The sequence below is a fragment of the Gorilla gorilla genome, chromosome 9, assembly GCF_029281585.2.
Source record: "Gorilla gorilla gorilla isolate KB3781 chromosome 9, NHGRI_mGorGor1-v2.1_pri, whole genome shotgun sequence".
NCBI lineage: Eukaryota > Metazoa > Chordata > Mammalia > Primates > Hominidae > Gorilla > Gorilla gorilla.
Genome location: NC_073233.2, coordinates 129,889,513 through 129,914,203, shown reverse-complemented (window position 1 = coordinate 129,914,203; position 24,691 = coordinate 129,889,513). Strand labels below are relative to the sequence as shown.

At 38.0% G+C, this 24,691-nt stretch overlaps 1 long non-coding RNA gene across 1 annotated transcript in view; it reads left to right on the top strand.

The window, feature by feature from the left end:
- The window catches only part of LOC129525436 (uncharacterized), a 47,156-nt gene extending 41,230 nt beyond the window's left edge, over positions 1-5,926 (top strand). The window contains exon 3 of the long non-coding RNA XR_008669747.2: positions 5,601-5,926. This is a non-coding gene — a long non-coding RNA (uncharacterized lncRNA). The remainder of the gene's footprint in view (positions 1-5,600) is intronic.
- Positions 5,927-24,691: the final 18,765 nt, after the last annotated feature.

Genomic DNA, 24,691 nt, shown 5'->3' with positions numbered 1-24,691 from the left:
AGCTCCCTCTGGGATTGTCCCAACAAAGAAGCTGTCCTAGTTTAATAGAGTATAAATATAGTGTGTTCCCAAAAGGTCCCCAAACACAAGATACACTAAAATGTATCTTCAATGTTTCAAGTGGTGCAACTAATACAGATTGACCCACTTAAAATGAGCCTTTTTACACAAAGTGGTTTCTATTTCACCAGGACCGTCCCACAGAATTCTTACTGTCTACTGTCTAGCAGGATTCCACTTCTTTTTCTCTGAATAGCTTTTGAATAATTTGTATTTACCAAAAAACAAACTCACGGCACGCAGACAAACAACCACAACCACAAATCAGCAACATGACATTTGACCAAAATCATGTGATTCTTAAAAAGAAATGTAGGCAAATGCAAAAATGGAGAAGAACATCTAACTTCAACATTTTCCATCATTTTATAGTCTCAATTTGGACAACTTCACTCAACTTCACCTATACCTAGACGATGTAGGGAACTATATCTTCTAGATATTATATCTGAGATTAGGTAGCTGTCAGAGGGTAAATATTATTGCCTTGTTTGTGGTATCATAAAGTGCTCATTAGCATTAGTATCTGGGGAAAATAGCATCCTAGTTGTATAATTTTAGGAAAAGGGACCACTTTACTGAAATAGGCAAGGGTAAGTCTTATGCAGTATTATTGATATCTTTCCCTAATTAATTAAATGATGACCAAGATTAAAATGACAATTAGTTCATTCTATACCTAGGGAAAGTTCACCCACTACCCTCTTCTCTCCCTCAATGTCACTTCAGTAAAGAGAAGCTTTGATTTTGTAATTAGCAGGGGATAGAGTGGTTTGCATTGCTCCCTCTTCTGTCCATCCCAAACTTAAGTTTATGTCCTAGAGATGCCCCAAGGCCATCTCCCACCTAGGGGGACTTCACTGCCTTGGAAGGTCTAAAGGGTTAGACCAGGGGAAGGAGAAATCGCATAGATGGCTTAGGCCAGCTTCAGTCTGGGTTTAGGAGCAGAGGCTCATTTTTTTTTTTTTTTTCCACTGTGAAGCCATAAAAGCAAGCTAATGAAATGAAAAAACTGCCTCCTATTGATGGAAGTTTTGGGTTACTTCCAATCTTTTGCTATTATTAACAATGCTGCAATAGATATTCAGGTATATCATTTTGCATGTGTCCTAGGATAACTCTAGGATACATTCCCAGAAGTGAAATAGCTGGGTCAAAGGGTATATTCATTTGTAATCTTAACAGATATTACCAAATTGCCCTCCCTAGGGGTTGTAACAATTTACATTCCCACCAGCAATGTATGAAAGTGACTCTTTCCCTGTAGCCTCAGGAACAGATTGTATCATACTTTTGGATATGTAACAATCTGATAGGTGAAAAACGGTATCTTAATGTAGCTTTTAAATTGCATTTCACCTATGAGTAGTTTCACATATTTAAAAAATACTTTGAATTGCCCTTTATATTTTTTGCTCATTTTAATATTGGGTTTTATCAAACTGTAAGAGCTGTTTACATATTGGGAGATAAGTTCTTTTTCTTGCTATTCATTGCAAGTATTTAAATTCAGTTTAACATTTATATTTATCTTTGTTTAATGGTATGCCTTCATGCTAAAATTTTCTTTTAATTTTATGTAGTCAAGTATAACATTTTTTTAAATTTTGAATTTTGAGTTATATTTAAATAGGCTTTTTCCTATCCAAGCTTCAAATGGAACCTTTCCATGTTTTCTTTCAGTATTTTTATGGCTTCATGTTTTTTATTTAAATCTTGACCCATTTGGAATTTATCCTGCTTTGAGGTATGGTATGTAGATCCAATTGTTTCAAGAACTTTAATTGTATACTCTCTCTTTCTCTCTGAGTTGAGATACCACCTTTGTTGTATATATTTGATTCTATTCCTAAACTTTCTCTATGTTTCCCCATGAGTACATTGGTTTCTTCATGAGTTGGTGCCATGCACTTTTCATTATTCAGGATTTATAGTATGTTTGAAATCAAGTAGATTCTTCCTTGCTTTTCTTTTTCAGAATTTCTCTAAATATTGTTGTTGATTTTTGCCTAATTTTAAAAAATTATCTTTAGCTTTTTTTAAAAAAATTATAATTTTACTGGGATTATATTAATTTTCTAAATTAAGTTAGAGAAATTGACATCTTTGCAATGTTGGATCCCCCCAATCTAGAACATTCATGTCTTTCTGTTTGTTAAATTTTACTATCTTTAGTTAATTTTACAGTTTTCTTAATATGTCTTGGACTTTTCCTGTTAATTTTCTTTCAAGGCATTTTATCTTATCGTGTTGCTATTGTAAATGCTATTGTAAAGATCCCTTCTTCCATCTTATACTCCAAGTGGTTATTGTTTATATTTATAAAAAACATTGATTTATCCATATCAATTACATATCCCCACTGTTTTTTTTTATTAACACTTTTATTCAGTTGATTTTCTTGGGGTTATTCCAGGTTATTGCCAAGCATTTTTAAATACTGATTTTGTTTTCCACCTTGTTTCCAACTTAGTACCTCTATTTTTTTTTATTCCAATTGTGTTGACTAGTACTTCTAGCATAATGTTAAGTAATAGTGTTGATTATGGGCAACTTCTTTACATTTTTAGGAGGAATTCTCCTGTGGTTTTGCAATAAAGAATGATACTCTATTTAGTGCTCACATATACATATATTATCATATTAAGAAATTATTTAACCCTATTTTATTGAGTTTTTAAAAATCAAGGATGACGTGGATTTTTGAAAACATCAGGTTTATTAAAGGGTAATTTTCACATGGTAAAATTCAGCTTTTTTACATTCAGTGCTTGGAGATTTTGACAAATGTATTTAAGATACAGAATTTTTCATCACCACAGAATGTTTCCATGGGCCCTTTATAGCCAATTTTCCCAACATCCCCACCCCTGTCAACCACTGATTTGCTGCTTTTTACCTATGGCTTTGTTTTTTCCAAATTGAGTGGAATCATACAACATGTAACCTTTTTGCATCTTGCTTATTTCTTTTAGCAAAATGCTTTTGAGATGCATCCATGTTGTTGTATTTATCAGTAGTTGTTTCTTTTTATTGTTGAGGAGTCCGTTGTATGGATGTACTATGCTTTGTTTCTCCAACATCCATTTGACAGGCATTTGGGATGGATCTAGGTTTCAGTTTGCTCTGAACAACCTACATGTCTTTATGTGGCCTTATGTTTCCATTTCTTTGGGGTAAATATCCAGGAGTGAAAATCTGAATTGTATAGTAAGTGCATGTATAACTTTATGAGAATTTGCCAAACTGTTTCCCCAAGCGGCTGTATGACTTTGCATCCACCCCAACGATGTGTGAAACTTGCAGTTGCTGTATATTCTTGTCAGCACTTTGCTTTGTCTTTTTTTGTAGTTTTATAAGTGTACAGTAATATTTCATTGTGATTTTAATTTGAATTTTCCTAATGACCAATGACGTTTAGGATTTTTTATGTGTTTATTTGTCACCTGTATCTCCTCTTTGGTGAAACATCTGCTCAAATCTTTTGCCCATCTTTTAATTAGAAAATTTGTCTAATTATTTTAGTAGCTTAATTAACTGCAGTTGAAAATACTGAACTGCATGTATTAAAAGTATACAATTTGATAAGTTTTGACAGCTATACATACCCATGAAACCACCAAAATCAAATAATAAATATACCTATTGCCCTAAAAGTTTCTTCTTTTTGACCTGTTAAAATCCCCTCTAACACCTCTCCACTCTAACCCTCATCCTCAGGAAACCAGTGACATGATCCCTGCCACTAAAGATTTTCTAGGATTTTATATAAATGGAGTAATGCAGTATGCACTTGTTAACAAAATGCTGCTTTTCTTCACTGACATCATTATTTTGAAGTAAGTCTGTTGTTTCATGTAACAGATGAGATTGAGCACATTGAGGGTGATATGACCACAGACTGCATTGCGCTTGAATCGATTTTCATTCCTTTACATTGCTGAGGATTAATTTAGGGAGTATTACCACGTTTACAATAGTAAGTCTTCCAATGCAGGAACATGGCATGGCTTCGTTTCTTTAGCTGCTCTTTAACTTTTTCAACAAGGTTTCATAGATTTCAGTGTGGAATCCTTAAACTTATTTTGTTACATTTATTCTCATTTTATTCTTTTTATACTGTCATAAATAGAGTTATTTTCTTAATTTCATTTTTAGATTGTTCCTTAAAAATGTATAGAAAAACGAACTTTTGTGTATTGATCTTGCATCCTGTAACCTCACTGAATTTATCAGGTCTAATAGCTCTTTTGTGGGCTTAAAAGTTGTTTAATTCAGAGTCCTCACCTGTCCCAAGATCCCCTTGTGTACACAGAGCTAGCCACTCCATGCTACAGTCAACCCTAACACTGGAGACTGACTGTGGAGTTAGTCTGCCTCGGTTGAACCCTAGCTTTGCCACTTGCTAACTGTAACTTTTGGACAAGTGACCTCTCCTCTGAGCCTTGCTTTGTTCACATAAAGAAATACATATAATAATAACAGTATCTACTTCATAGGATCATTATGTGGATTAAATGAGATACCATATATGAAACCTTCAGCATTATTTCATTTAGGGAAGTACTTTACAAACTATACTGATTGTTTATTATTCTTACTTATCAGGGGAACATATTGTAGTTAGGTGGGTACACTCAATGGGAAAGTGAAGTGATTCACAGACTTTACATGCTTGCCTGAGAAAGGCAGGGGCTCAGGCTTTCCCCAACTCCCCCACCCAAAACCCTTCCAGAAGCCCTACACTGGCTGGATGTTAGGAGGATACTGTGTCCACTCTCCTACTCTGTCTAGACTTCTACAGAAGACAGAGAAAGGTCACATCAATGGTTCTTCCAGAAAGGTAAATAAACTAGGCAGGAAGCCTTCTTCCTTAGATCAAACCTCATGCTTAGGTCAAGCTCCAAGGAAAAAAAAATAAAAAATAATAATAATTTTCTGCACTTTTACATTAAACCCCTTTGTGTCTCTGCATCTAAAGTGTTTCTTTTGTGGCCAGCATATAGTTTGGTTATTTTAAAAATCCATTCTGCCAATCTCTGCTTTTTAATTGGAGCATTTAATCCAGTTATGTTTAGTAGAATTACTGGTAATTAGGATTTATATCTGCCATTTTGTTATTTGTCTACTATATGTTTGATGATGTTTTTGTTTTTTTATTCCTTCATACTGACTTCTTTTGTGTTAAAAATTTATTTTCTAGTAATTTTAATTATCTTGTTGTTTCTTTTACCATACATTTTGAGTTATTTTCTTAATGACTGACCTGGGATTTCGATTAACACCTTAGTTTATAACAATCTAGTGTATGCTTATAGCAACTTATTTTCAGTAGTATATATTAGGCACTGAATTATGTTCCCCCCCAAAATTCAAATATTGAAGCCCTAACTCCTAATGTGACTGTAATTGGAGACAGGATCTTTAAGGAGTAAAGTTAAATGAGGTCATAAGAGTTGGGCTTTAATTTGATATAACTTGTGCCCTTAAAGAAGAGGACAAGACCACAGAAAGATCTCTCTCATTGTGTTTGCACAAAGGAAAGACGATGCGAGGACACAGTGAGAAGATAGCGCCCACAAACCAGAAAAAGAGAGCTCACCAGAAACCAACCCCGACAACATCTTGATCTTGGACTTCCAGCCTCCAGAACTGTGAGAAAAAATATTTTTGTTGTTTAAGTCACCAGTCTGTGGTATTCTGTTATGGTTGCCCAAGCAGACTAATATAGTATACAAAAACTTGTATTGTCACAATTTACATGTTTATGCATTGTATGCCCACAAACACAGATTTACAACTTTTGCTCTATGTAACTGTCTTTTAAGTCAGATAAGAAAAAAAAAAGGAGTTACAACAAAATACATTTATACTGCTTTTTTATATTTACCTATGTGTTAACCTTTATTAGTACTCTTTAATTCTTCATATTGATTTTAATTTCTGTCTAGTGTTCTTTCATTTCAGCCTGAAATATTCCCATTAATATTTCCCGTATGGCATGTCTGCTAGTGATAAATTCTGGTTTATTTATTACCTGAAAATCTCTAATTTATCCTTTATGTTTGAAAAATATTTTTTTCTGGATATAGAATTTATGATTGAGAGGGTTTGGGGGTTTTTATTTGCTTGTTTTTACCTTTCAATCCTTTGAATATGTTATTCCATTACTTTCTAGCGTCCATGATTTCTAATAAGAAATCAGCTTATTGAGGGTAGCTTGTAAGCAGTAAGTCACTTTTCTCATGCTGCTTCCAAGATGGTTTTTGACATTCAGCAGTATGATAATGATGTATCTAGATGTGAGTTATTTTTAGTTTATCCTACTTGGAGTTTATTGAACTTCTTGAATGTATAGATTAATGTTTCTCATCAGATTTGGAAATTTTAGCCACTATTTATTCTTTCTGGATATTCCTTTTTTGCAATGTCTTTTCTGCCTTCTTCTTTCTTCTGTCCTTCTGAGAGTCCCATTACATGTATCTTGGTGTGCTTGATGATATCCCACCGGTCTCTTAAGGCTCTGTGTATTTTTTGTATCCTTTTTTATTTTATTTATTCAACCTACATAATTTTTTTTGTTTGCTCTGTATGATTTTATTATTTTTTTATATTTTTTTCCAGAAGTTATTGGGGTACAGGTGGTATCTGGTTACATGAGTAAGTTCTTTAGTGGTGATTTGTGAGATTTTGGTGCACTCATCAACCAAGCAGTATACACTGCACTGTGTTTGTAGTCTTATATCCCTCGCCCCCCTCCCACTCTTCCCCCCAAGTCCCCAAAGTCCATTGTATCATTTTAATGCCTTTGCATCCTCTTAGCTTAGCTCCCACATATCAGTTAGAACATACAATGTTTGGTTTTCCACTGTTGAGTTACTTCACTTAGAATAATAGTCTCCAATCTCATCCAGGTCACTGGAAATGCTGTTAATTCATTCCTTTTTATGGCTGAATAGTAAGTATTCCATCATATATATCACAGTTTCTTTATCCACTCGTTGATTGATGGGCATTTGGGTTGGTTCCACGACTTTGCAATTGAGAATCTTGCTGCTATAAACATGCATTTGCAAGTATCTTTTTTGAATAATGACTTCTTTTCCTCTGGGTAGATACCCGGTAGTGGAATTGCTGGATCACACGGTAGTTCTACTTTTAGCTCTTTAAGGAATCTCCATACATTTTCCCACAGTGGCTGTACTAGTTTACATTCCCATCAGCAGTGGAGAAATGTTCCCTGATCACTGCATTCATGCCAACATCTGCTGTTTTTTGATTTTTTGATTATGGCCATTCTTGCAGGAGTAAAACCACATTGTGGTTTAGATTTGCATTTCCCTGATCATTAGTGATGTTGAGCATTTTTTCATATGTTTGTTGGCCATTTGAATATCTTCTTTTGAGAATTCTCTGTTCATATCCTTAGCCCACTTTTTGAAGGGATTGTTTTTTTCTTGCTGATTTGTTTGAATTCATTGTAGATTCTAAATATTATTCCTTTGTCAGATATATAGATTGTGAAGATTTTCTCCTACACTGTGGGTTGTCTGTTGACTCTGCTGAGTGTTCCTTCTGCTGTGCAAAAGTGCTTTAGTTTAGTAAGGTCCCAGCTATTTATCTTTGTTTTTATTGCATTTGCTTTTGGGTTCTTGGTCATGAAATCCTTGCCTAAGTCAATGTCTAGAAGGGTTTTTCAAATGTTATCTTCTAGAATTTTTATAGTTTCAGGTCTTAGGTTTAAGTCCTTAATCCATCTTGAGCTGACTTTTGTGTAAAGTGAGAGATGAGGATCCAGTTTCATTCTTCTACATGTGGCTTGCCAATTATCTCAGTACCATTTATTGAAAAGGGTGTCCTTTCCCCATTTTATGTTTTGGTTTGCTCTGTCAAAAATCAGTTGGATGTAAGTATTTGGGCTTATTTCTGGGTTCTCTATTCTGTTCCATGGGTCTATGTGCCTATTTTTATACCAGTACCATGCTGTTTTGGTGACTATAACCTTACAGGATAGTTTGAAATTGGGTAGTATGATGTCTCCAGATTTGTTCTTTTTGCTTAGTCTTGCGTTGGCTATGTGGACTCTTTTTTTGGTTCCACATGAATTTTAGAATTGTTTTTTCTAATTCTGTGAAGAATGATGATGTTATTTTGATGGGGATTGCATTGAATTTGTAGACTGCTTTTGGCAGGATGGTCATTTTCACAATATTGATTCTACCCATTCATGAGCATGGGATGTGTTTCCATTTATTTGTGTCGTCTATTATTTCTGTCAACAGTGTTTTGTAGTTTTCCTTGTGGAGGTATTTTGACTCCCTGGTTAAATATATTCCTAAGTTTTTTTGGTTTTTATTGTTGTTGTTGTTTTGGCAGCTATCATAAAAGGAGTTGAGTTCTTGATTTGAATGATCTTGTGTATTTCAGTGGTGTCAGTTGTAATACCTCCTGTTTTGTTTCTTAGTGAGGTTTTTTGGATTTTTCTCTTCTTTTCTTGGTTAATCTTGCTAATGGTCTATCAAATTTATTTATCTTTTCAAAGAACCAGCTTTTTGTTCCATTGATCTTTTGTATTTTTTTTTAATTTCAATTTCATTTAGTTCTGCTCTGATCTTGGTTATTTCCTTTCTTCTGCTGGGTTTGGATTTGGTTTGTTCTTGTTTCTCCAGTTCCTTGAGGTGTGACCTTAGAATGTTAGTTTGTACTCTTTCAGACTTTTTGAGGTAGGCATGGATTTAGGACTATGAACTTTCCCCTCAGCACTGCCTTTGCTGTATCCCAGAGGTTTTGATAGGTTCTGTCATTATTGTTGTTCAGTTTGAATAATTTTATAATTTCCTTGATTTCTTTCTTTTTTTTTTTTTTTTTTTAGATGGAGTCTCACTCTGTCACCAAGGCCAGAGTGCGGTGGCACCGTATCGGCTCACTGCAACCTCCTTCTCTTGGGTTCAGGCAATTCTCCTGCCTCAGCCTCCCGAATAGCTGGGATTACAGGTGCCTACCACCATGCCCAGCTAGTTTTTATATTTTTAGTAGAGACAGGGTTTCACCATGTTGGCCAGGCTGGTCTCGAACTCCTAACGTCAGGTGATCCACCTGCCTCAGCCTCCCAAAGTGCTGGGATTACAGGCGTGAGCCATGACACCTGGCCTTGATTTCATTTTTGACCCAATGCTCATTCAGGAACAGGTTATTTAATTTCCATGTATTTGCATGGTTTTGCATGTTCCTTTTAGAGTTGATTTCCAGTTTTATTCCACTGTGGTCTGATGGAGTGTCTGATATAATTTAAGTTTTCTTAAATTTATTGAGGCTCATTTTATGGCCCATCATATGGTCTATCTTGGAGTAAGTTCCATGTACTGTTAAATAGAATGTATATTCTGCGGTTGTTGGATGAAATGTTCTGATCTGTTAAGGGCATTTGTTCCAAGGTGTAGTTTAAATCCACTGTTTCTTTGTTGACTTCCTGTCGTGATGACCTGTCTGGTGCTGTCAGTGGAGTATTGAAGTTCCCCACTATTTTTGTATTACTGTCTATCTCATTTCTTAGGTCTATTAGTAATTGTTTTATAAATCTGGGAGCTCCAGTGTTAGGTGCATATATGTGTAGGGTTGTGATATTTTCCTGTCAGACAAGGCCTTTTACCGCTATATAATGTTCCTCTTTGTCTATTTTAACTGCTGTTGCTTTAAAGTTTGTTTTGTCTGATATTAGAATAGCTACCCCTGCTTGCTTTTGGCGTCCATTTGCATGAAATGCCTTTTTCCACTCTTAGGGAATAGGCTATTCTTTGCTCTGAATTTTTGTATACAAAAGGTTTTTATTTTATTTTATTTATTATTATTATTATTCAGATGGAGTCTTGCTCTGTCGCCCAGGCTGGAGTGCAGTGCTGCGATCTTGGCTCACTGCAAGCTCCGCCTCCTAGATTCACGCCATTCTCCTGCCTCAGCCTCCCGAGTAGCTGGGACTATAGGCATGCACCACCACGCCCAGCTAATTTTTGTATTTTTAGTAGGGATGGGGTTTCACTATGTTGGCCAGGATTGTGTCGATCTCTTGACCTTGTGATCTGCCTGCCTCAGCCTCCTGAATTGCTGGGATTACAGGCATGAGCCACTGCGCCTGGCCAGCTGGCTTTAGCTCAGCGGTTACTTTGACAATGCATTTTGCATTTCTACAAGTGTGTCCAAAATTTCTTAAATTTTTAATTTTTTTTCTTTAAGCTATCTGTTTCCTTGAGTATTTTTCCCTTCACTTCTTGTATCGTTTTTTGGATTTCCTTGCATTGGGCTTTGCCTTTCTCTGGTGCCTCTCTGATTAGCTTAATAACTAACCTCTTGAATTATTTTTCATGTAAATCACAACCTAGATAATCTTAACAGACTTATCTTCAAGTTCAAGAATTCTTCTTGCTCAAACTTTCTTTTGACTACCTCTAGTAAACTTTTAATTTCAGCTACTATATTTTTTAACATCAGAATTTTTATTTTTAAAATCATTTCTATATTTCTTGATATTCTGTATTTCATGAGACATAATTTTTATATTTTCCTTTAGCTATTTAAATTTTTTGTTGTTGTTCTTTGAACATTTTTAAAATACTGACCTAAATTCTATGTCAGTTAAGTCCAAGATCTGGGCTTCTCCAGGGACAGTTTGTTGACTGCATTTATCCCTGAGTGTGGGCCATACTTACTTGTTTTTCCATGTCGCATAATTTTGTATGGAAAAAATGGATATTTTAAATAATAAAATATGGCAGTGCTGGAAATCAGATTCTCTCTGATCCTCAGCGTTTCTCGTTTCTGCTTGTTTTAGTTGTGGATTTTTGTTTTTGTTGTTTTTTACTGATTCTGTAAAGTATGTATCGTTTATTATGTGTGCCCACTGAAGTCTCTAGCTTAGTGGTTAGCTAACAACTGAATAAAGATTTTCTTAAATGCTTGTGTAGCAGTTTTCTATGGCTCTGTAAATATTTACCACAAGCTTAGTGTCTTAAACAATACACATCTATTTTTTCATAGTTCTGGATGTCAGAAATCTCAAACCAGGTTCACTGAGATGACATTAAGGTGTTGGCAGGACTGCACGTGCTCTAGAGGAACAAGGGGAGAATCTGATTCCTTGCTATTTCCAGCTCCAAGAGTTTTATTCTTTGCATTCCGTAGTTGATGGGACCTTCTTCCATCTTCAAAGCCAGCAGTGTAGCATCTTGCTTCAGTCCTCATGTTACCTTCTTCTTTTGTGTCACATCTCAATATCCTTAGCTTCAGGACATCAATAAGTTTCTTTTGCCATATAAGTCAACATTCACAGGTTCCCAAGATTAGGACTTGGGAATTGTTGGTGGCCATTATTCAGCCTACCATAGCCAAGAACCAAGCCATCTAGTCTTTGCCAAGAGGTTGTGTGTGTGCACGTGCTGGGGCAGACATTCAACGTTCAGCCAGACAATTAACAACTTGTTCTTAGCCTTTACTTTCTGCTTAAGTAGCTAGCTCTTCATACTCCAGCTTTTCCTTTAAAGCCTTTTGTTTACTCTGTTGTTCATCCCTAATCAATATCCCTCATATTAGGCAGCCACAAGTTTAAAACACTAGCCAGGAACTATTTTAAACAAGTGCTCCCTGGGAAGAAAAGCTTTTCATATTGGGGAAGCTCCAAGTTAAATAAAATACTGTCAGCCTTGTAAATAGGGTTTTCTAGGAAACCATCGGACAGGTTAAATAATGGCAATTCTTTGTGCATGATGTTTTGAAAGACTTTTGGCTTCATTCTGCTCCTTCCACTGTCTGGAAGGCAGCATTGAGAATGCAGGCTGTTATTTTTCAAGGCTATCACAGAGTTGGAGAAAGGAGAGGAGAAATTAGGCAAATTAGATATCACAAGTTTCACTGTTATTACCACCATTCAGCTATTTTTTTTTCCAATAAATTCTCCCTGGGTTGCTACAAAACTCAGTAATTATTAGAGTTCTGAAAAAATCGAGTCTGGAAGTTTCTGCCAATTTTTTATTGCTTTTATGAAAAAGAAAAATGTTTGAGGTATTTATTCCACCATTTTTGTTGATTGATTCATAAAGCTGTTTTAAAAAGTGGTTATACCATTTTATATTCCCATGACCAGTGTGTGAGATTAGCAGTTCCTGCACATCCTCACCAATACTTTGTATGGTTAGTCTTTTTTGTTTGTCTGCTTTATGTGTGTAGTGGTATCTCATTGAGGTTTTAATTTGTGTTGTCCTGATAATGCTGAACATCTTTTCATGCATTTATTTGTCATCTGCGTATCTTCTTTGGTGACATGTCTTTCATGTTTGTTTCTCTGATTGCTTGTTTGTTTGCATAAGGATGTCTGAATATTCCAGAAACATTTGTTAAAAAGGTTGTCATTTCTCCACTGAATTGCCTTTGCACCTTTGTAGAAAATCAATTGACCATAAATGTTTAGAACAATAAATATAAGGGTAAATTGCATTTATATCCAGAAATCATTTTACCTCTCCTTCTGCTGGGTCATTTGCGTGTGTCTATGGAGGGATTTTATTTCAATCTTGTCATTAATTGAACGGGGTTTAAATTTTATAGTTACTGTTATAATCCTCTGTATGTGACAGGCTTCAAATTCCTCCAACTCTGGACCTCTGTTCCCTTGCAGAGCATGTAGGTGGGCATTCCTCAGTCCAATTCCATGCGTAGGTTTCAGACATCCCTGTGTGTGTGTCATAGCGTAGGCTTCTTTCCATGCTTTTACCTCATTTCTAGTGATAAACTGCTATTCTGTGTTACTTGGTGCTAGTTCATGGTGCAAGGTGAGGGGATGATTCTCAGTTTTTCTGCAGTATTTTGTCAAACATTTTTTTAGCATCTATGAACATGCTTATATGATTTCGTTCTCCTTAAATCTATTAATATGATAAAATATGTCAAAAAATTTCCTAATATTGAACAAATGTTACCTTCCTTCAATAAACTCCACTTGGTCACTATGCATTTTGTTTTCTACCAGTTTTTGTTTATAAATATTTTGTTTAGGATTTTTGAAAAAATATTTAAAATGACACTGGTTCATTTTTTTATAATACAGAATTTGTCTGGAGTTTGCTTAAAAAATAATTTGAAAGTTAATGTTTAACTTCATACTCTAACTTGCAAGATGTTTTTTTTTTTTTTTTTACCATTCTTCAAAACAGCTAAGTAGAATTGGAAACACATTTGTAGTTAATCTGTTATATTGATTTCTTTCAAATCACTAACTTTTTTGTGCATTAATTTGTTTTTCTGTTTTCCTGTTTTCTAACTCACTGTCAGCTTTTATCTTTTGAAATTCTATTCTTCTAAGTTTACTTGTGGTATTTAATTATTTTTGTTCATGTTTCATTTTTAGGTTATATAATCTACCCTTTATTTTCTGTAGTGTCTATTTACCACTGGGCTTCTTAAACTTTGATTTTTGTTTCTGCAATGAAAATTTCCCCTTTGCTATATTGTTAAGTTAGCTCAGCTCATGTTCCACCCTGTCCTGTTTTTTTACATCTCTTCTCTGGGTTCTTGTGATTCTGCTTTGGGGTATACCTTTCAGAGGCAATTTTTAAAAATTATTTTATCTCTTTTAATTCCTGGTTACACTCTTCAGCTGTTCTATTGCAGCGTTTTCTGGAGTTTTTTTTTTTTTTTTTGTCTATTGGTTAAGTTGTGCTTTTTGCTGTTATTATTATTGCTTAAAAATACAATCCATATCAAATTTGTTTTTGTGTGTAGGTAGTATTCCAGTTTCTTTCTTATTTTATTTTACATATGTTTACCCTATTGTAACAATACTATTTGTTAAAAGGAGGTTTTTTTTCCCCATTGAATGGCCTTAGTACCATAGGCAATAATCATTGGTTGCATATGTGTGCATCTCTTCCTGGACTCTGTTGTGTCACATTGGCTTCTATATCTATTATTATGCCTGTCCTGATTGCTCTCGCTCCATAGTAAGCCTTAAACCAAATAGTATCATCTTATAACCTTTTTCTTTATTTTTGAGATTGATATGGCTAGTCTTGGTTCTTTGCGTTTTCATATTAATTTTAGAATTAGCTTGCTGATTTCTACAAAAGATCCTGCTAGGATTTTTACTGGGATTGTGTTCAATCTACAGCTCAATATGGGGAGATGAACAAATTTGAAACTTCCAATCCACAAACTTGGTACATATCTCCATTTATATAGTTTGTTTTTAATAAATAGACTTATGTTTTCTTGTTTATAACTTTTGATGTTTTCCTCTTTTTATTATAGCATCATTCTATCAATGCTTTTCCAATTACCCTAATATTATTCTTGGATTCTCCTGGACCTGCTCTTTGCAGGCATTTCTTATAGAGGGAGAGGGATAGAGTAGTCTTCTAACTGATACAAATATAGGCTGCTTCTAAAATATATGATTGATTGTTTTATTTTTTATATAGTCAAGACTTTCTTGGGTTTTGTTTGTTGATTTTAATCATATTGGCTTCAACCACCAGTGCTACCCATCCAATTTGCTGACCACATTTTGGCAAAGAATGAAGTGGGTCCTACCCCTTCAAGAAGTATATTGCTACTATTTTTGAGATCTGCATTGGGCATTCTTCTACACTTCTCTTCATAGCTTCACTGCAATCTCAGCAGTTGTTGGAAGCTCTTACATATTTTTTCAATATGCATATTTTATCTTTATTCTAGTTTCATTTAAAATTGAGTTTCAGAATGTTTTTGCTTTGTTTGAATTCTAAGAAAGAAAAAAAGATGCTGAGTTATATAGCCATGTTAGAATAAAGATTCTAATTTTGAAAAATCATATTTAAAACAGAATATATTAAACTTTCTAAACAAACTTATAAAATGGATTCTCCATATAGTACAATGAGGAATTATAGTGTTCTCAATGTCTACCTTGAGATGTGGGAGTTCTAGAGTCCCATCACCTAACCAAGAAATCTCCATTTCCAAAATATATAATCTTAAATAGAAAGACCTATTATGAAAGATTAAAACTAAATTAATCTGAACAATTAGTTAAAGGAAAACTTCTTCAATATTTTAATTTTTCTAATAGTCTTTTATCTGTATTCACTTAGATTCATAGGACTTTGGCATTTGAGAGCTGGAAGAGATACCAGGTTCAGTTTTGCAGAAAATTGAACTTAAGTATCTTGACATAGAGGCCACAATTGAGTGGCAGAACCATAGCACTTAGATAGACAACTCCCAGCCGTTTATTCTTTTACTGGTACCTGTAGCTTTCTTTGCTAGATCTGTAATAAATTATCAAGGATAATTTTTTCCATTTCAGTGTGAGAAAACAGATTTGAGTTAGATAAGGCTGTGTACTTTTGTTAATAACAAAACTAGAAATAGAATTCAGGTCCACTCAGGGTAGAGTCTCAATTATTGAAAGATCCAAATATTATGACAATCCATGGGAATCACTCTCTCTTCCCTGTACATACCGTTTTTTCTTTGAATGTGCTGTTTCAGAATAGCTGTAATTGCTTTGGTTTTGATGTCCTTAGAAACAAAGATCTGGGTATACAGTGCATTAAAAATTACCCAACAAACTATCTCATTGGCAGCTGCAGAAAGAGTGCTTTCTAATGGTGCAGGTCTTGTTCAGAGAGTAGTTTACACTTAAGTGTTTCACTTATCTTCTTCCTTTTCTACTTTCCTGGTCCCCTTACCACCTTCCTCATGTATCCAGATCACACCAAGACCATGAGTAATGAATGCTCACAAAAAAACAGTTGCAAGCCAAGACTGAAGGAGGCAGGAGACATCAAATATGGGCACAGCAGGAGTAGGGAAGATCCGGGGGGTCCTAGAAGCTGGGAGTTAAGAGACATGTAGGGATCTACAAACAAGAGATCCACAGAGTCTGTATATAGTCCGAGGCTAGGAAGATCAGAAATTAAACAAGTAGTTACAACAGTGAACCTAAAGAATTAGGAGCCACAAGTGCTGAAAACTGAGGTAGATCGGAATCTCAAGGAAAAACTAGGTTGGAGCGGATGGGTGCAGGATCACTATTTTGCACAACTCTAGTGAGCACCATTCATGTTGTCTACTGTGATGAGCAGGCCAGCAACACTGGGAAGCTGACCAGTGTCTTTAAAAAGGTTAAAGTTGGGCCAGGCATGGTGGCTCATGCCTGTAATCCCAGCACTTTTGGAGGCCAAGGCGGATGGATCACTTGAGGTCAGGAGTGTGAGACCAGCATGGCCAACATGGTGAAAGCTTCTCTCTATAAAAAATACAGAAAAATTAGACAGGTATGGTGGAGTGTGCCTGTAATCCCAGCAATTTGAGAGGCTGAAGCAGGAGAATCGCTTGAACCCAGGAGGCAGAGGTTGCAGTGAGCCAAGATTGCACCACTGCACTCCAGCCTGGGGGACACAGAGAGACTCCATCTCAAAAAAAAAAAAAAAAAAGGTTAAAGGCGAAACATGCGGACCTAAATCTCTCGTAGTAACTTCTACTGTCAAACATGCTCTGGGGAAAAGTACTGAAACTCACATGAAGGTTATGTCTCCTCAGGAACGTTTGCATGCTCATGAAAATCAAAGCAGTAAGTAAAAGGACTTAACGTTCAAATGGGAAAGACTCTGTGGGAAGAAGTGGTTTAGACCATTCTTGGGCTCCCTGACCCCTCTCATTGGTTGATATGCTGCCTGGGAGCCTAGGTACCAGCCCTGGTAATTGTAGAGTAATGGGGCGAGCACCCCCACTCAGCTCCTCAGTTCAATACACACGCCTTTAATTTGATGTTTTTTAATTCAGCTCCAAGACTGTCGTCAGCCATTTTTTCCTCTCTCCTTTAACACTGACCACCTTGTTCTCTTTTATACTGTGAACAGAGCCAAGCAGTGTGCATTGAAATCCAACATCCTTTGTGTTGCTTGAGAAATCTGAGGCTGACATCTCCAGGGCTTTTTTGTTTCTCTTGCCTCTCTCCTCCCGTGACCTGCCAACTCCTTTTGGCTTTCCTGGGCTTTCGTCATGTCCCATATCGATTGCTCCCCTTTTCATTATTTGCAGGATGCTAAGGATAGACCCTGTAGCACAATGACGCTGGCTTTGGACGTTGATTAGGTCAGCCTCCGACCCTGGGCACGTAGGTCCAGTGATATTTCACCAGGCCAGGGTTGTTGTTTCATCAGCCACTCATAAAGGAACCAATTGATTTTTTTTTTCCGGACTGCTATTCTAAACTCCCAAGATCTTTTCTGGGATTTTAGTCTGCTTCTTTGAATGTTCTTTTTCTGTTTCTTTTCCATCTTAGCCGTGTGGTCCTCAGGTACCCGATTTACTAATTACCCCCAATGCTGGCACCTGACAGCAGGTGGCCACAGTTCTGTTAATTATGTCCCCAGGCTTAGGAATTCTCTTTTAATGACATCCAATCATCTACCTCTGACTCTTGGGCTGAAAGCAGGTTGCAGGCACACTTCTCTTCCCTTGAGCTCTTAAAATCTATTCTTCTGACCTAGCACCTTAAGATTCATGTGTTATGCCTTGAAGGTATATGACAGAATAGCCAAATACTTAATTCCTTCTGCAGCAACTGGTGGAGTCACAGCTATTTCAGGATGAGGTGAAGATAGAGTCTGAGAATGGCCAGCATAGCTTTGATTTACCAGGAAAACAAGCCAGCTGGGAAGGTCCTAGTCAGAGGCATTCTGGGTAGACAGGTAGTAAAGTTAGGCCCTTGTGTTCTCTCTCTCAATCCCCCCAACCCAATGTAAACTGTTCTTTCAGGCCAAACAGAGGTTGTGGCTTTCCATAAGAGTCAAATGAAGAGTAGAGGGAGCCATCTGAAGTCAGTGAGAAACACTATGTGTAAGAGGCTTGGGTTTTGAGAGCAATAGACTCTAATCAATTATAATATTCATTCTATGAGTGGCTGGGCCTCTGTTTTACTCCATTAAATAGGGGAAATGTCCATTTGTGTTTCCTGGTTTAAAGTTCAGCCAAGATAATTAATTGTGCAATATTTCCAGAAGGCTTTGTCTTCCATGGAGGCAGGTACTGTGTATGTATATATAAACACAAAAGATACGTAGATATATAGAAAATCCCTCATTGACTATTTCCAAATACTGAAAGAAATGACTTATGGGTGAGGAGAGCTGTCAAGCAGAGAGTTTTGGCCAATCTGTAGGTATCTTAAAGCAATCACGATGGATGTGGGGAAAGAAATCAATGGAAACATTATCAATAGGGATTTCATTGTAAATACAATATGCTAACAGTCTAGTCATCAAAAATACTGCCTGTCTGTAGTGTAAGCAAATTAAAAAGAGGAAATAAGATATTTGCATATAACTAATAAAAATACAATAAAAAATGCACTTAGTCTCACAACTGATGAGGCGAGGATGGGGGAAGGTGGGGGAAATAGATAAAATCAGTCCTGTTCAAGGTCAAAGGTGTCTTATCTGGTCCATATTGCAATCACAATTTTTATATATGTGTCATTGCAATTGGTTCTCATGATACGCCTGTAAGATTGTTAGGGCAGGTTTTCCTTTTATATATGAGGAAATTGGCCCAGCGGTTTTACCCCGGGTCATACAAGGTGCGCACAGGGATGTTTGAACTTGATCTTGGTCACTTCTCTTGAGCTAGGAAACTTCTTACAATTCCACATTTTCTCTGGGAATTAGGTATTTTCTTTGAGCCCTCACTTCTGTCCTGATACTCTGTCCTCTGTCTTCAGAGAATCTTGTTTTCATTGCTCCCCTTCTAATGACTTGGTACCCTAGATCCGTTGAATGCCTGTTCTCTATAAATAAGACCTTCCTCTTGAGTCAGCAACTCCCCCAGGGCTGCCCTGAATGATGATGCATCTTCCGGCCCTGGCGGGTTTCCAGCCCCTCTCTTCAGCTGATTCTACCTGAGAAGCCTCCCAGCCTGGAACTTCCGGACATTGCCCAATCAAAGGGAAGCCCCCAGAAGGAGAAGATAAGAAGGAAATAATTTAGGGGCTGCCTAAACAAATGTACACTAAGATTCTTGGCAGCTGCATAGTTTCCCTTCCAGATGCAGGTTGGCCTGGTTAGAAATAATTCAGGTTTTCTTACTGAGCTCACTGATTGTTTGTCCACTATTCACTCCAGCACTGATTAAATAACACTCAAGAGGGATTTTTAATTTGTACTCGATTTTGTTGAGTCTTCTCTTTCATGCTTTCTCTCTCTGGTTATTGAACTCGCTGCACTTCCCTCCATCTCTCTCTAAGGTTGTCTGAAATCTTCTCAATCAATTGACTCCCCTCCACTTACTTGCAAATATATTTGGGAGCTTTGGTTCTCATACAGGTCAGGGTGCCATATTAAGAATGCTATTGGATATGCAGGTTAATAAATATGCCTGCATTATGACCATTGCATCCACATCTCCATACCAGGTTTAGACCTAGGGAAAAATTATCACCGTCTTAAGGCCCTTCCATCTCCTCTCCACCCCTGTCGTAATTTTTCCTGACCACTGGGAGACTGAGACAGAGTAGCAGTGGTGAGGATTTATGGCTCGTCCTTGATATGTGTAAATAAATTGCATCATTGCAATGAGATCTGGACTCATACAACAGACTGTCCCTGCCGGTTTGGCTATGTTCTCTGCTCTGCAGACAACAAAAGATGACAGGTTGTAAGTTCCAGCATCAGAAGAGAGCAACTGGCTTCCGTTGGCAACCTTACTTGTCAACCGGCAGCTCCAAGAAACAAGGTCATCTAAGGACAGGCAGGGGCTGATGCATTTGAAAGTAGAGGAAGCAGCAAAGGAAGTGTTGACTTCAATTTCATGGGACTGTAATGCCACAGGCTCCCATTCTCCCCACACTTTCCTTCTTTTCTAGAGCATGTCTTCATCTCTCATCTCACCTTGGTGCTAGGGTCAGAGTGTAAGAACTGGAGTAAGAAGCACTGCCTTTTCCTGAATGTGCTCATGGAAAGGACTCCAGGACAGCCTCTGTGGCTATGGAAATTATCTACTGAGTAAATGTCTCTCTGTGATCTATACCACACCTAGCCAGGTTGTCATCATCTGATACCAGTAAGGAATTAGGTATCACCCATTAGTTTTTTTTCAGTGGAAGGCTCCCATGTACTTAAATTCAATATTCTAAATCCAGTTAGGAGTTAGATCACAAATAAAGGATTATTTTTAATAAATATTTTTAAATCAGGATTTTATTTTGGAATAATTTTAGACTTATAGAAAAGTTGCAAAGATAGTGCAGAGAGTCTCCATATACCCTTTACCTAGTTTCTAGAAGATGTTTTCGTACTTAGATGTTAATAAAGCTGACCAATGCTTTCATTTTTTTTTTTTTTTCTTTGAGACAGAGTCTTACTCTGTCACCCAGGCTGGAATGCAGTGGTGAAATCTCAGCTCACTGCAACCTCCACCTCCCAGGTTCAAGCAATCCTCCTGCCTCAGCCTTCCGAGTAGCTGGGATTACAGGCACCTGCCACCACACCCGGCTAATTTTTGTATTTTTAGTGTAGATAGGGTTTTGCCACGTTGGCCAGGCTGATCTTGAACTCCTGACCTCAAGTGATCCACCCACCTCGGCCTCCCAAAGTGCTGGGATTACAGGCATGAGCCACCATGCCTGGCCTGACTAATGCTTTAAATAGGACCAATATAGGCTTTTAAAATGTGTTAGGCCCATCTAATTTGCAGCAGCATCTCTTCTTACAGCCAGGGTCCTTACTGCCCACTCAGTGTCTAATCGCTTTTTGGCTCTAGGATAAGGCTGACCAGTGTAGGAGGAACTTTAGCAGAACCAGTACCATATCCTGGCCCTCAGCCACAAGTTTCCCTATGGACAGCCCAGCCAGCCCTTGGGTCCCAGGTCTGAGCAAGTGCACACTGGGCATCCACATTGGGAGGAGTGCTCCCCTTAAGCCTCCATCAGGATACCTGAGAACTATGTGCTTACCTCCTGGCTTAGAAAATAACTCACTCCCTTGACCTTGCTTTTTCCAGTCCTTTCTATGGGCTCCCACAGGCCCTGCCCAGCCCTTGCTGCTTTCCAGGGTATATTCCTGGTACTGTCTGTGCTTGGGTCTTAAATGTTTCCTCCCTAGACTCTATCTACTGCACTGTCACATAAGACCTCACCCTGGGACCCTCTACTTGCCTGAAATGAGGCCTGTTGTCACCACACTCTCCACATTTTATGTCCTAGCTGCTGGACTGCACCTTCTTTTGATCCCCATTTTCTGCAATTAACTGGTCTAGACCCATGTCCAGACCCTTCCCGGGCTTCTCCACTCTGCTCACACTGGCCATGCCAGGCTTGATTACATATGAGTTATGATAATACTCACTTTATTCAGTAATTTTTATACAAACATGTACTGTCTCGCACTTTCTGGGCTCCATTATTGAGGGCCATGGAGATGGTTAATACAACTGTTTCCAAAGAGTTTGTGGTCAGAAGAGACAGGCAAAAAAGTGAGAGTTGCTGAACTGGAGGGTGGTCATTAAGAGGAAGATAGCCCACCGTAAGGGAAGAGGTAGCACTCAGTTATCTAGAAAAGGGCACAGAGGAAGAAAAGCAGGCTTGAGCAGAACAATAAGCGCTGTCATTTTGGGCATGTTCTATCTGAAGTAGGTACAGGACCTTCAGGTGAAGACGTCCATTAAGTCTCAGACATAGAAGCCTGGAAATAGGAGGGAAATGTGGGCTGAACTTTTGAAGTTACCCAAATACAGGGACAAATTGAATCCTGAGGCCGTCCGGAGATCCTGGGTAGAAGGAGAAGAAGGTTAAAAGGGGGCTTGAAGGAATTCAGTTAAGGGATGAGGGGGAAAACACAGTAATTTCTGAAAATGTCTCTCCAGCTTGCAGCGTTAAAGGCACAAAGGAAGTGGCATTCACTCACGCCCTCTGTTTCCCACATCTGAGCTGTCTTCCTGTAGTGCAATCTGCCCAGGCAGGCAGCAGCCGGACATTGCTCTTTGCTATTGTTGGGAAAAGAATAAGAAAGCTGAATGTCATGGCCACTGCCATTAAAGCATAACTCATTCTCCTCCAGGTTGTTCAGGGTCCTAGTAAAGTCAAAGCAGAAGCTGTGGGATCTTGGCACATCCATAGTCCCTGAATGGATTTTTCTATCCTCATCCATAATCTGGGGGGGCGGAAGATACTGCTCAGTGACATTCAAAGAAAAGCAATCTGTGCTCCTAAGACAGAGGTTCCCTGGGGATCATCAAGGCAGCAGGAGTGGGGTTGGAACTAAATGTCCAGGTTCTCAAAGAACTTCCAATGCAATGAGGACTCCCAAATAGGCTAATTGGTTAAGAATAACCTCTAGACTCTGTACTTGGGAACTAGAGAAACAAGTGGATCTGTATCAGGCAAGAAAAAAAAAACATCAAGACAAAAATGTGTAATTGTAATGATAGTGCCCAGAAGTATAACAGGCATATTGAGCTTCCAAATTATTAATTGTGTTGAATTAACTCAGTGATAAATAAGATGATTGATTAATGATGAATATCATTCTAAAGCTCCAGGCAGGGAAGAAGTAGCATGATTATTATACTGTGGATCTTTGTCAACTCCCTGTTTTCAAGGCTAATCCACAGTATATGTGTTTCCCTGGGAAATTTGAGAAAACAATATGAGTTGCTCTTGGATCTCCTATCTGAAAACATTTGTTAAAACAAAACAAAACTCTCGAGTCTCCAGCAACCAGTCAGATGTTCTAACAGGGTTCTCAAGCCACTTGAACTGGAGGAGGCTCCCAGAGAGGTATTTCCAAGTAACACAGATGAGTTATTGTCAGGGGCCTGGGTATCTAAAGACTTCAGGCAAACACTATCCTTATCCTGTTAATAGAGAAGCCCAGAGCCTTGATAAGTCCCCCTGTATCTCCCCGGAACAAGTTCACCCAGAGAGAAAACACAGGAACAGACCAATCTCTGCTGTCAATAAGGCTCACTGATGCTGCGGACAGCAGGGAAAAGACTGGAAATGGGAGGAGAATCTGAGAACTGCATGCAACAGTATCCTTTCTGGAGTGCAAACTTTTTCTCATCTGTCTGGAAAGCAGTCACGTGATTTGTCCTAAAAAATTTCCGCAATCTTGTGCCCTAAGAATAAGGAAGGAAGGTTGATTTTCTCATTTGATCTTCTTGTCATTCCTATAAAGAACAGATATCAACATGTTCCATTTTCAGAAGGAAAAGCAGAAACTTCATTTATTTATCCAGCAAATATCTGTTGAGTACGTCCTAAATACCTGCACCTACTACGTGACAAATGTAAGATATGATCTTTTCCCTTACGCAGCTTGCAATTTGAGGGGGGCAGATAATAAATAAGAAAACCCAGTTTCAAAATTTAATAATGCTGAAAGATAATAGATACAGTAGATTATGTTATTTGTTCAAAATATTTGCTGTCTCATTCCCTCTAAGGTAGCTCCCTGCTGCCCCTCCCTGTGGGAAGTGTAGTCTTATCTCACTGTGATCGAGCTTGGACCTATGACTTCCCTTGACCAATGAACCAAGAGTGGAAGTTATCTACGCCTCCTCGTCTAGACAAAAGTTTGAAGAACCACTATGTGGTTTTGCCAGCACCTTTTTCCTTCTGCCTCATAAATGGAGTGTCCCAGAAAGGGGTTGCTTTTTCTACCTGCTTCCTGTCTACATGGAGGAGACCTCCGCCTCCCCACAGCCCTTAAGAGTGTGACAAGAATGAGAAACAAACCCTTCATTGCTATAAGCCACTAAGATATAGGGACTGCTTGTCATTGCAGCATAACCTAGTGAAATCTGTTAGTGCAATGGGTATGTTTGTATGTTAAGAGGAGGAACAGAAGGGGACTCTTTAGATCAAGCTTGTCCAACCCACCACCCATGGACAGCTTTGAATGCAGCCGAACACAAATCCGTAACGTTTCTTAAAACATCATGAGTTTTTTTTTGCATTTTTTAAAGCTCATCAGCTATCATTAGTGTTAGTATATTTTATGTGTGGCCCAAGACAATTCTTCCAATGTTGCCCAGGGAAGCCAAAAGATGGGATACCCCTGCTTCAGATGGTCTGTGGGAGCTTGTCTCAGGAGCTGACTTTTTTTTTTTTTTTGAGACAGAGCCTCGCTCTGTCGCCCAGGCTGGAGTGCAATGGCATGATCTCAGCTCACTGCAAGCTCCGCCTCCCGGGTTCATGCCATTCTTCTGCCTCAGCCTCCCCAGTGGCTGGGACTACAGGCACCTGCCACCACACCCGGCTAATTTTGTTTTTGTATTTTTAGTAGAAACGGGGTTTCACCGTGTTAGCCAGGATGGTCTCGATCTCCTGACCTCGTGATCTGCCCGCCTCGGCCTCCCAAAGTATTGGGATTACTGGCGTGAGCCACCACGCCCAGCCAGGAACTGATATTTTTATTGACACACATGAGGTCACTGTGTACCCAACATAGTCACTAGGTTTCCTCAAGCCTGTTTGGACTATTTCTCCGCAGATGACTCTGTGTTCACACAAAGCTGGATTCTGAATAAAATTCACAAAGCACATGACGGAAAGATGCATAACTGGATTTCCATGCAGATTCATGAAAATTCCAAATGATTTCTCAAA